Genomic DNA, 14,651 nt, shown 5'->3' on the forward strand with positions numbered 1-14,651 from the left:
TGATTCTTTCTGTTCTAACCATTTATTTAACTCATGTAACTCTTTATCCATGGAGTCTTGGAGAAGAGTATGCTCCAATTCTTTTGTTGTTTCCTACTCTATCACACCAGAATCGACTATATTCATTGTCATTAAAAAAGAAGATGAAATACAAATAATTTTACCTTTGTATAAAAAAATTAAAATAAAAACATACCACTTTCACTCATTTGATAAACTGACTAATCAATACTTTGCAAACCCCTTTTTTTCCCTTCATTTTTCACGCAAAAGGAATCACCAACCTGAAACATCTCACTGGCGTACAAGTTTTATCTTCCTACCAGCCATTGATGCAGCCCCTACAAACATCTCCCTTAGTTACTACTTACTACATACACAACTTGATCTGAAAAAACATACTATAAAACAACTCTAACCTGGAGAACACCCAAGAACTGCCCACTCTTCTGAGTCATAGCTCCTGAACACGAACAAGTCATCAAAAACCCACCTAGTTTTGTTAACCACATCGCCAGTGAGTTCATATTTCTATACATTCCACTTGCACTTTGTAGAACCTAAATGCAATACCATCTATATGTCAGATTTCATTTACATTTTACACTTAATTATTAATAACATGATTTAATCTCAAATACCTTTCGCCGAGGTGCTAACTTAGGGGGATCCATAATCACTATGTCTCATAATTCATTCCTAGAAGCAACATTCTTCATGAAAATAGTTGCATCTTGTTTCAGGAATGATATCCTCCCTGGATCCAGATTGTTGATCGATAGTGACACCCCTTCTATGATACTCATGAAGTTCGCAACATAGATCCTAATTTGTAGCTTCAAGCCAAGAAATCCGCTCCTTTAGGACCTAATTAATGTTTATGTGATACAAATTTTATATGACAACTTTGTTATCATAAAAAAATTTATTACAATAAAGAGATTATATTTTCTTTTAAATTGTGATGGTTTCTGACCAATTTCTTAAAACATATGTAGTTTCAGACAATTTTTTTTAAAACAATCATGTTTACAAACATAATAAAATATAAGATTGTTCATCATATTTTTTTAAGTTATGTGAACTTGTGTATACAGTATCTCCCAAATTTAAGGATGATCGAACTTCATCAATTGAAGACCCTAACAAAGACACCAGATTTTGCCGGGCTTCTGAACCTTGAAAGATTCATGTTTATTTATGTTTTCATTTAGAAGAGATTCAACCATCATTTGGACATTTGGAAAAGCTTGCTTTTGTAGAAATAGACCATATTCGCAATTATACGATGCCTCCAGACATTTCCCTGTTAAAGGAACTCGAGACTCTTGCACTCTCAAGGTTTTCTAGTGGATGCTTAAGAAAGCTAGATCTCTCGTAGTGTAATTTAGGAGATGGAGACATCAACGATTTTAAAGGTTTATAGCAGTGTATGTACTTTCATTCATTTGTATAATACTATATCAAGATTCAAGAATATACCATAAAATCAAATTTCTCCAAGAACACTTCCTTGGACTTCTTCAACACTCCTACATACATACATACAAACATCAGTACATATTAATATGTTATGTGATATAATTTATAAAGTCAAATAATATTAGGTATAATAAAAATAAAATGAGTAAGAAGTCATATTGAAATTTACCTTCTTTGTCATAAAGGCAGACCTTTTTCACACCAATATCTGAAAGCCACTCCAAAAGTTCAATAACTTTTGAGGTTTCACGGGCTTCATCACTATCCACCACAATTCCAAGATACTTCACTCTGTCTAAATTCAGATCTTCATATGTTTTCACAATTCCATTTGCTATAAGATAGCTTTCAATTGCATGCATCTTCTCCTAAACAAAGTATATGACTTTGAAAATTAAATGAAGAATGTGCCACATCAACAGAAGTATCATGTGATCATTCTGAATAACACATTGAATACAAATGAACATATATTATTTATTTACAAATAAAATAACTAGGAAATGAAAAGGATCAGACACCTTCAAGATGGATTAAAAAGATGAATAATATATACCTTTAAGATTTTGTGAAAAATCTTTTGGGGTCCACCTACTAGATCCATAGTCTACAGACAAGAAACTAATCATACACTTGAAAATGAAAATAACAATTTATTACGATAAATGGATTATATTTTCTTTTAAAAAAATGAAATATAAGGAAACAAAAGAGCATTATCAATATTAACCAGTGAAACTACTTTGCCTAAATTTTGGTTGGATAAGGATCTTAAACTTAAACCCATTTTGGGTCAATTAGGCTACAAAATTTTTGTTTACTTTTACTTTAATAGTAAAAAATATTTTATTTATTTATTTTTTAAATTAAAATTTTTGTTGTGACATATGACAGGGGGTGAGACTGTTGACATTAGCAACAAGCATTCCAGGCATGAGGCCACCTCATTGTGATCAACCTAGGAAATAACAATGTATAGAAGCTTCTGGAAGCCAACTCGCAATGCTTTTTGTTGCACTTTACACAATCGCCTTAAGTGGAGGTGGCATAAAGTCAAACGTTTCAAGTTTCGGGTCAGACCAATTTGACATTCCTGACCCTAAAGAGGAGAAAAAAATGGTTTATTTTTTAACCAGTTTTATTTATGTATAAGTCTCGGGTCCCATTTTGCGGTGACTGTGTTGGTGTATATACAAGACAATGTGGGACGTGTTTGGGGCTACGGGATTTCGGAGGGTATGATGATTGTGGCGGTTGTCGTTTTGGTTTGTGGTACCGCTTTGTAGAACCTCCACCACGAGCACAAATTTCTGCTTGCTAGCATTCTAGTTGTTGGCGCATCTTTAACATTTCACTAGACACCGGATCCCTATTCACCTATTAAATTGTTTAAAAAGTAATGATTTATTTGTGTATTATAGCATCTCACTTTAATATTTTTTTCTATAATAAGCAAATAAATGAAAGCAGGTTGCTATTTCTAGCATATAACTCAAACTTACCACAAGCTTATTCTGTATATTTCAAGCCCTAATTGCATACTTTAAAGTGTTGAGAGTCTCCTTAGCATTCATGTCAGCAAGACTAACACAAGTTGAAATTAGGAAAAATTATATGTTTACTTAGTACCAAAGATTTTAAATAATAAACCAAATTATAAATTAAAAATTATAAACAAAACTATAAATTTTATATGTTACCTATCATAACAGTTCTGTTGTTCCCACCAAGTGAGTCCTGTCAATTTGGTAAAACATATTTAGATTAAACTAAAAGCAATAAACCGAGTTGCATTAAAAAAATTAGTTAATTAATAATGTCAAACCTGCAAGAGGCGAGTAAGTTTACTATCTCTATATGGAACATGAGCACGTTCTTTTCGTTTTTCTCATCACCAAGGGCATTTATGACATTTCCAAGTGCAAGAAGCCCCTTATTAATATGAACTCATGTTCAAAAAATCAAGTTATCAGGACGGTTATTTCCATTTTCCAATAATGAGGATGAGGGCATTTATGTCTTTTGTGTGGGACAAAAACTACAACTTTTGTCCACTCAGTCCTGGTTTCGGTCCAGTGCACACCAAACCTCTGAATATTTGGTCGCATCTCTCCATAAACCTAAAACAGCCCCATCAACTTCACCACACTTAATCGTAAGGTTGTTAGATAGTATATACCTCAACAAATGATAACCCTTCCAATTAGTTGCAGGATCAGAATCAGTAACAACTGTTAATAATAGGAGTGCAAAAACGCATATACCTTAACAAATGATGACCCTTCCACTTAGTAATTATCTTAGCTGTAGCATTTGGAATTGGGGTCAATTTTGAAAGAGGTGTAAATCCAACAAACGATTGATAATGAACAAAGAAATCCCATAAAGCTCACCTAGGACATCATATTTATTTAGCTTTAATAGTAAAATAATGATATAAAAGTGAACTTGCCTCAAGTGATGACAACCTACTCTGAATCAAAACTGTTAGTCTGTTATAGAATTGACATTAGTTATTAACTTATAATACACTTGATATCTAGGTTTGACCAAGTCTAATTTAAGGTTAACCTAAACATGCAGGAAGTATCTAAGGAAATCAACTCCCCATTTGTTCTTAATGATACTTCTCACAAACCAAATGATCTATTTTCATTTCCAAATGGACATAATGATGATTCACAAAAGAAGAAGAACAATGGATTTGATTTCAGAAAAAGTCCAGTGGCTTAAAATACTGTCTCCTCAGATTCATTCTCTCAAACTGAGTCAAACAATAGTAAAGATGCCATAGTGTCACCCCTCAGATTCAATAGCTTAGTTCATAACTGTTGAAATGCTGAGCAAGAATTTATCCCCATATGTCACACCCCCAAACTAGAATGGCAGAAACATTCGGGGGTGGGTGACTTCACGTAGTATCATAACAGTTGAATATTGTAAAGAAAGTAACACAACCATCATAAATATAATAAAAGTTTACATTGTTGCGTGTAATACATGTTTCAAAAGTATATTACAAATATGATGATTTAAAATATTTTGATAATAGACGCCTTAGCGTTCCTTCTCCAAAAGCTGATGGTTACCTGAATTACTGATTTCCTGAGAAATACAAGTAGTTTTGAAAAAATGTCAACAATTAAGTTGGTGAGTTCATAAGTGTTTTTGTACTGAAATTAGCATGTCTTTTAGTAAAAATAGATGAATGTGTTTTCCAGAAAATCCAATATTTTCTACATATAGTTTGAAAAAGTCCCAAAGGTTGGAGTGTATTAGTATCTTTCGTGCTCAAATGAAGAAAGTAAATTTATACTCAAAATAATGTATTTACTGAATGCATTCAAGAGTCTCGTAAATCAAACTTATTTTAATACTTCCGTGTGAGTTTTATAACCATGGTATTGACCCAGACTGTCTATAACAAAGTTCTTCAGGCGTTGTAGTGTTATGACGTTTGTCACCCCAGACTTGCCGGTCTAACTGTAGCTAACAGTTTAGGTGCGGGATTGTCAATCCCGTATATATCTATACACAAGTATCACGCTCTCCCTCCAAGAGATTATGGTTTATAATACAGGACTTGAAATGCATACTTAAGAGTATGTTAAAGTTGAATATCTCACAACACTTAGTATTTATAGATTTACGAAAAGAAGGTCTATATTTCATGCAGATGAAAGTATTTCATTTTCACAATGTTTACGTAAGGATGTAATGAATAACTCGCAAACTATACCCATTATAGTTTTTCCAAAAGTGTGTTCTATTTTGGTGATAATAACTCAATGTAATACTAACTTTCCATGTAAAGCATAATGCTGATATCGAAGTGTTTGTAGATGTTGTATTTAAATCTATATAAAGCTATATGTTTCCTCGTATTACACTTGTATTTCCCCCCTAAAACATGAAAAAAGACGTTAAAAAGTAAGGGTATGAACTCACTTGGAAAGTGTGATGATTTGAAGAAAGCAAGCTTTTTCTCGGGCGGCACTTCGTTGGGGCGGGGGTATGAAACCAGGAAGTCGAGATCGTCTCGGGATGCTAAATGTGGAGTAAGAATGAGAGAGAAGGAGGAAATGGGCAAGGAAATTCTGAGGTCTCGCATCCTATTTATAGGCAAGGAACACTGCCCTCGTACGCTGGGCGTACTCCGAAGTACGCGGGACGTACCTCGTACGCTGGGCGTACCCTCATACGCGGGGCGTACTCGGGCGTCACTGCTTACTGCATCATCGACTGCTGGACTTCGGAAGGGACGGGGCGTAGAGGCGTAGGGGCGACGTGGTCAATCCGAGGCCCTTCATTCAGTACGCTGGGCGTACTCCGAAGTACGTTGGGCGTACTCCTGCGGATAAGCTTTGAAATGCGTGCCAAAAACTTTTAAAATGCATAACTTTCGCATACGAGCTTCATTTTCGACATTCTTTATATCCACGCGTAGGCGAGAAAATACTCTACAACTTTCGTTCAGACTTCGTCGACTAATTTTGAATATAATTTTAACTATATTTTATTTAATAGGCCGGGACACGATAATTTCGTTTAAAATCCATAACTTCTTTATCCGACGTCTGTTTTTGTCTGTCTTTTTACCATTGTATTACTATTGTAGAGACCTTCAACTCTCATTTAGGTTGTGTCGGCTAAAAATCGCTCGATCTTTATTCCGAGATTTTAGTTGTCTACCGCTGTTCCGAAACTTAGAAAAATCGTAACTTCTTCATACAAAGTCATATTTGGGCGTTCTTTTTATGCACGTTCACGGTTTAACGTAATCTACGACTTTTGTTTAGATACCTAAGGCTGAAAAGCATTTTATTGAAATTTCAATTTTTATGTTTAGCAATGTTTTACCGGGTGTGTCGTGGATCTTCGATTGGTCATAACTCCTTCGTTATAACTCGAATTTGAGTGTTCTTTATGTTTTTGGAAACCTTGGCACGATATATAACACTTTATACATCCCAAATAAGATTTTAAAACACTTCATTTTTTAGGTTAATTTCGTTGATTCAAAATAGTTCGTTATATTTGACTTTTTGAATGTTACATTGATTTGAAAAAATATCGGGTTGTCACATCATCCCCCCGTTAGAGGGAATTTCATCCCGAAATTTAATCTAAGACAGAGTTTATAGGTTAGGAAAAAGATGCGGGTACTTTTGTTTCATCTGTTCCTCGTGTTCCCAGGTGAATTCAGGTCCTCGTTTGGCGTTCCAGCGGACCTTCACAACAGGCATGCAACTTTGTTTAGTTCTTTTAATTTCCCGATCCATGATCTCTACTGGATCTTCTACGAATTGGAGAATCTCGTTGATTGCAATTTCATCCAGAGGGATAACGAGGGTCTCATCGGACAAGCACTTCTTTAGGTTCGATACGTGAAAGGTAGGGTGTACGTTGTTGAGTTCCTGTGGTAATCGAAGTTTGTAAGCCACTGGTCCGATCCTGGCAAGTATCTCGAATGGCCCGATGTACCTTGGGTTTAGCTTTCCACACTTTTCGAAACGTATTAACCCCTTCCAGGGCGTGACTTTTAGTAGAACATGGTCTCCAACCTGGAATTCCAAGGGTTTATGTTTTTATCCGCATAACTCTTTTGTCTATCTCTTGAAGCCTGCAGTCACTCCCGGATTTGAACAATCTTCTCTGTAGTTTCCCTTATGATCTCCGATCTAGTGAGAGTGTTGTTGGATACCTGACCACTTGCTAGCTGCGTGTCACCCACTTCAGCCCAACACAGAGGTGATCTGCACTTACGGCCATAAAGGGCTTCGAATGGGGCAACCTTGATGCTAGTGTGGTAGCTATTGTTGTACGAAAACTTGACCTATGGTAAATGGGTGTCCCACGCCTTGCCAAAAATCGATTATGCAAGCTCTCAGCATATCTTCTATGGTTTGTATGGTTCTCTCACTCTGGCCGTCGGTGTGCGGGTGATAAGCGGTACTCATGTCTGGCCTCGTTCCTAGAGATTTCTGTAGTGACTGCCAAAACCTCAAGGTGAATCTACTATCTTGGTCCGAGATAATGGATATAGGCACATTATGCAGTCGTACAATCTCCATGATGTATGTTCTAGTTAGTTTCTCCAGTTTATTCGTTTCTTTGAATGGTAGGAAGTGCGCGGATTTGGTTAACCTGTCGACGATCATCCAGATGGTGTCGAATCCGCTTGTCGTCTTGGGTAACTTGGTTATGAAGTCCATGGTTATCCGTTCCCACTTCCACTCGGGTATTTCTGGTTGGTGCAACAATCTCGAAGGCTTTTGGTATTCCACCTTGACTTTGACGCAAGTCAAACATTTGCCTACGTAGGTAGCAATTTCGGCTTTCATGTTCATCCACCAGTACAATTTCTTGAGGTCCAAATACATCTTATCTGAACCGCGATGTATGGAGTATCTTGTCTTATGGGCTTCATCCATGACAACATCTCTGAATCCGCCAAACTTCGGCGTCCAGATCCGATTCATGAAGTAACGAACTTCGTCATCCTTGATTTTAAGATTCTTATCCATTCCTATTAAGGATTCACTTGCCACGTTTTCGGATTTCAAGGCTTCTATTTGAGCTTCCTTGATTTGTGTGGACAGGTGTGAATGGATAGTCATGGTTAAGTATTTCACTCAGCACCCCGAGTATTCCATTCGGCTGAGTGCATCAGCTACTATGTTAGCTTTCCCGAGATGATAACGAATTTCGCATTCGTAATCGTTCAGTAGTTCTACCCACTGTCTTTGTCGCATGTTGAGTTCTTTCTAGTTGAGGATATGCTGGAGGCTTTTATGATTGGTGAAGATTGTACATTTCGTGCCGTAGAGATAGTCCCTCCAGATCTTTAGAGCGAACACCATAGCTCCTAGCTCGAGATCGTGCGTCGTGTAGTTTACCGCGTGTGTCTTCAGTTGTCTTGAGGCGTAGGCGATGACCTTCCCTCGCTGCATTAGAACACATCCAAGTCCTTGGTTTGACGCATCACAGTAGACTACAAAGTCTTCTGTTCTTTCCGGTAATGTTAAAATAGGTGCACTGCATAGGGCTCGCTTTAGTGTTTGGAATGCGTTGTCTTGTTTTTCTCCCCAGTCGAAGGTTACACTCTTCTGAGTCAGGGTGGTAAGTGGCTTAGCAATCTTTGAGAAGTTTTGTATGAAACTTCGGTAATACCCTGCGAGGTCCAAGAATTACCGGATTTCCGTTGGAGTCCTTGGAGTTGTCCAATTCTCGATTGCCTTGATTTTGGATGGGTCCACGTATATCCCCTCCTTGCTGACCACGTGACCTAGGAAATTTACTTCCCGAATCCAAAATTCTCACTTTGAGAATTTCGCGTATAGGTTCTCTGTCCTTAATGTTTCCAAAACTTGGCGGAGGTGTTGGCTATGTTCTTCCTTGCTCCTTGAATAGATGAGTATATCATCTATGAACACGATCACAAATTTATTTAGGAAGGGACGACATACTCGGTTCATCAAGTCCATGAACACCGCTAGTTCATTTGTCAATCCAAAGGGCATCACTACAAACTCATAGTGACCATAGCGAGTTTCGAATGCCGTTTTAGGAATGTCTCCTTCCAGGACTCGTAGCTGGTGATACCCAGATCTTAGATCGATCTTTGAGAAGTAGCTTGCTCCTTGTAGTTGATCGAACAGACCGTCTATGCGCGGTAAGGGATATCGGTTATTGATCGTCAGTTTGTTCAGTTCCCGGTAATCGATGCACATGCGAAAAGATCCGTCCTTCTTCTTTACGAACAGGGTCGGTGCTCCCTATGGTGAGAAGCTCGGTTTGATGAAGCCTTTTCTCAATAGCTCGTTTAGCTGACTGGACAGTTCCTGCGTCTCGGTTGGGGCTAGACGGTATGGCGATTTTGCTACTGGGGTAGCTCCGGGAATCAAGTCGATCCTGAACTCGACTTGGCGCTCCAATGGGACTCCTGGAAGATCTTCTAGGAAGACATCTGGGAAATTGTAAACTTCCGGAATGTCTTTAATGTCTTTCGATTCTCGTTTCTTGTCTACCACATGGGCTAGAAAGTCATGATATTCCTTGTGAAGGTATTTTTGGGCTTTGACGCAGGAGATGATTTGTAAATTTGTGTTGGGTTTGTCACCATAAATGACAAGAGTTTTTCCGTTTGGCAGATTGAGGCGAACGACCCTTTCATGACAAAGTATATCGTCATGGTGAAGGCTTAAACAGTCCATATCGATGATGACATCAAAACTTCTTATAGTAATTGGCATAAGATCGATTTGGAACAAGTGCTCATTTAAATTTAATGTACCGCCTAAGTACATGTCGTTTGCGCTTTCCGTTTTACCGTTTTCCATTTCTACAATGAATATTTTATTGAGTGCTTGGGGTTTTTGATTAAGTAAGTGTTTAAATTTATGACTCACGAAACTCCTCTCCGCACCGCAGTCAAAGAGTATGCATGCATAAATGTCGTTGGGGAGAAACGTATCCGTAACCACCGTGGGATCGGCTATTGCTTCGTTCTGCCCTATTGCCAGCACTCTTCCTACATCGCCTGTATTCTTCGTCTTAGGGAAATCCCTCTTGAACTGCCCAGTTTCCCCACACCCATAACATGCCTGGCTTACTCCAGTTCCAGGAACTTGGGTGATTGGTCGCGCTGGTGCCTTACAGAAACAGGCAGTGTGCCCTTTCCTGTCGCAGTTTTTACAGTGCATCTCCCGGCAATTACCGTGGTGACGGTAATTACATTTTTTGCACTTTGGCAGGTTCCCAGCATATTGCTTTGTTGGCTCGGGGGTATCGGGAACAACAGTGGGGGCAGTAACGGTATGGACCGCCACTATCTGTTTCTTTGAAGATTCTTGCAAAGTTTGACCTTTTCTCTTGTTCCAAAACTTCTTGTTGTTGTTGTTGTTGTTGGCATTGTTGTCATTGTTTTTGCTTCCTTTGGTTGGTTCCGGGACGACGGTTGTGACACTTTGGCAAACCCCATGATCAATGAGAGATTGTGCCAGTTCCTTGGTGCTGTCGAACGTGGTGGGTTTGGAAGCTAGCACACTTCCTCGAAGCTGGGGTGACAGCCCCCAGATATACCTTTCTACCTTTTGGATTTCCAGAATCATCATTCCTGGGCAAAATATTATCAAGTCACTGAATCTATTTGTATAGCCTGTGATGTCCGAGCCTACCATCGTAAGGCCCCAAAGCTCCTGCTTGAGCTTCTGAATCTCGCCTCTTGGGCAGTACTCCCAAAGTATCATTCGTTTTAGGTTCTCCCAACCCATGGATTTTGCCACCACCAGAGTTAGTGACTTGACGTGGCCATTCAACCACGTTAGGGCTCGTTCGGAGAAAGTACAGGCGACAAATTTTACTTTGCTTTCTTCGGGGCATGATTATATCTCGAACACAGCTTCCGTTTTCTCTATCCATTGGGATAGAGCCATCACTCCCCCAGTTCCATTAAACGGGATGGGTTTGCTATTGGAGAAGTCTTTGTAAGTACATTCCCCAGAACGACCTTGGATTTGGCCATTTATAAAGTTGTTTATCCTTCCTCCTGATCCGTTGTTACTCATTTGTGCCATTGTTGCGGTTACCGCAGCTGTTACAGTAGCCTGAAAGGTAGCAGCATCCATCGTTGGATGGGGTGGTGGAGGTGGTGCTAGTGCTTCGTTTGTATTGAAACGTCGGGGATTCCTTCTTGGTGGCATGATTCTGCCATAAGTTAAGAGACGAATACTTGATAAGTCATTTGGAATGATTAAGGAAGGTTCATAAATTTTTGTTCTGAACATTTCTGGTTTTTGTATGTTAATGGAAACTTTCAAAAGAAACAAGCGTATGATTAATGGGATACTCAAGAAAGTAATAAATGCGTTTCAACTTCATTGATATCAGTATATGATACAACGATCAGGAAAATTTGACCTTTTATAGGTCTAGGTTACATCAATGAAAATGGAACAGTTGACAGCATTCTGGCCTCCGAATTGTGTACTCACAATCCATCGGGTTTTACATTTATACAAGAAAAGGTAACACCAACACTTAGTCGATAGATATAATTATAGTGTCAGAAGTACGTGTTTTATTCTGAGCGGGTAGGGTGTTGCGGACCATGGAAGGTAGTTGTGGAACTCTTAGCTCGGGCTACTTGACGTTCAGCCTCGATGATACGCCTTTCCATTGCGGCTTGTTGCTCACGGAACGCCCTTACTTCGTCTCTAGTAGTAGTAATGTCTTTCTAAAGGGAAAAGGTGTGCTCCATTGTCCGATCATGTTCTTCGTCCAGACGACGAAGACGTACCACATTGACAACAGTGGTAGCCCCAATGTCCAAGAGTTGGTTGGCATTTGCTCTTGCTTGCTCTCCTTGGTTGGCAATGCGACGAACCATGACAGGGAGGGCCCTGTCAGCCGAACCCCCGTTGTGGAGGTTATAAAAGCTCCGCGCCATGCCATAGGGTGGGCGTTGCCCTTGTTCCCTGCTCCATTGTTTCAGATCCATAGCCCAGCATGGCGTCGGGCCCTAAAATTCTCGTCGGGGAATTGCTGCTCCTCTGGGAGGGTTGTAGATTTCAGGCTCCGAGTCTGTGCTCCCACCATCACCTTCCTCTTCTGATTCTTCGTCGGGGTCTTCCTCAGAATCCTCTTCGGATTCCTCTTCTGGTTCTTCCTCGGTAATTTCCTCTTCAGAATCCTCTTCCGGGTCGTCCTCAATCCAACCTCCATTTCCTTGGTTGGGATAGTAGGGGTCCCCGGGAATGTGAAAATCCTGCCATTTTGTCTGGTCGAGAAGTAGAGGTAAGAAATTTGGGAGAAAAGTAATTTTTGATAAGAAAATATTTATTTGACGATTTCCTAATTTTAACTAAATATTGGAGGTTTGCACGATTTCTATAGCTCTTATAGTTCTATAAAACACTCCTACAGTATTTCAAATTTGTAAGTTTGATTCTAGTAATTTCTTTGGTAAGTTTTCAACTTGTTACTCACTACAACCATTTCTCGACATATGTTGGTCACATCCAGGATAAATATAGTTGATCAGGCTATATTTATTCTTGATTTGATTACATATCCCGAGGCCTAGTCATAGTGTCACAACTTGCCATAATACTTTTATAAAGCTTTGCTTATGATACGAGACTGATGCATGCGTGTACTTATACTTTTATAATAAAAATGCATATCACTTTAATTTATTAAGAGTATCGTTTATGAAAACGTTTTGTTAGATGTTTTTCGGTCCCTTTGCATTTATAGTTTGTATATCTTATGTGGTTCGATATACTTAGTTCATTATAAACAATACTCTGATACCAATCTGTCACACCCCCAAACCAGAATGGCAGAAACATTCGGGGGGTGGGTGACTTCACGTAGTATCATAACAGTTGAATATTGTAAAGAAAGTAACATAACCATCATAAATATAATAATAGTCTACATTGTTGCGTGTAATACATGTTTCAAAAGAATATTACAAATATGATGATTTAAAATATTTTGATAATAGACGCCTTAGCGTTCCTTCTCCAAAAGCTGGTGGTCACCTGAATTACTGATTTCCTGAGAAATACAAGTAGTTTCGAAAAAGTGCCAACAATTAAGTTGGTGAGTTCATAAGTGTTTTTGTACTGAAATTTGCATGTCTTTTAGTAAAAATAGATGAATGTGTTTTTCAGAAAATCCAATATTTTCTACATATAGTTTGAAAAAGTCCCAAAGGTTGGAGTGTAATAGTATCTTTCGTGCTCAAATGAAGAAAGTAAATTTATACTCAAAATAATGTATTTACTGAATGCATTCAAGAGTCTCGTAAATCAAACTTATTTTAATACTTCCGTGTGAGTTTTATAACCATGCTATTGACCCAGACTGCCTGTAACAACGTTCTTCAGGCGTTGTAGCGTTATGACGTTTGTCACCCCAGACCTGCCGGTCTAACTGTAGCTAACAATTTAGGTGCGGGATTGTCAATCTCGTATATATCTATACACAAGTATCACACTCTCCCTCCAAGAGATTATGGTTTATAATACAGGACTTGGAATGCATACTTAAGAGTATGTTGAAGTTGAATATCTGACAACACTTAGTATTAATAGATTTACGAAAAGAAAGTCTATATTTCATGCAGATGAAAGTATTTCATTTTCACAATGTTTACGTAAGGATGTAATGAATTACTCGCAAACTATACCCATGATAGTTTTTCCGAAAGTGTGTTCCATTTTGGTGATAATAACTCGATGTAACAATAACTTTCCATGTAAAGCATAATGTTGATATCGAAGTGTTTGTAGATGTTGTATTTAAATCTATATAAAGCGATATGCGTTCTCGTATTACACTTGTATTTCCCCCATAAAACATGAAAAAGACGTGAAAAAGTAGGGGTATGAACTCACTTGGAAAGTGTGACAATTTGAAGAAAGCGAGCTTTTTCTCGGGCGGCACTTCGACCGGAAAGTGGCGAGATTCTCGGGAATCTCGGGGCTTCGGACCTTCGTCGGGGCGGGGGTATGAAACCAGGAAGTCGGGATCGTCTCGGGATGCTAAATGTGGAGTAAGAATGAGAGAGAAGGAGGAAATGGGCAAGGAAAGTCGGAGGTCTCGCATCCTATTTATAGGTGAGGAACACTGCCCTCGTACGCTGGGCGTACTCCGAAGTACGCGGGGTGTACCTCGTACGCTGGGCGTACCCTTGTACGCGGGGCGTACTCGGGCGTCACTGCTTACCGCATCATCGACTGCTAGACTTCGGACGGGATGGGGCGTAGAGTAATAGGGGCGACGTGGTCGATCCGAGGCCCTTCATTCAGTACGTTGGGCGTACTCCGAAGTATGCTGGGCGTACTCCTTCAGATAAGCTTTGAAATGTGTGCCAAAAACTTCTAAAATGCATAACTTTCGCATACGAGCTCCGTTTTCGACGTTCTTTATATCCACGCTTAGGCGAGAAAATACTATACAACTTTGATTTAGACTTTGTCGGCTAATTTTGACTCTAATTTTAATTATATTTTATTTAATAGGCCGGGACACGATAATTTCGTTTATAATCCATGACTTCTTTATCCGACGTCCGTTTTCGTCTGTCTTTTTACCATTGTACTACTATTGTAGAGACCTTCAACTCTCGTTTAGGTTGCGTCGGCTAAAAATCGCTC

This window comes from Lactuca sativa, chromosome 9 (assembly GCF_002870075.4).
Source record: "Lactuca sativa cultivar Salinas chromosome 9, Lsat_Salinas_v11, whole genome shotgun sequence".
NCBI lineage: Eukaryota > Viridiplantae > Streptophyta > Magnoliopsida > Asterales > Asteraceae > Lactuca > Lactuca sativa.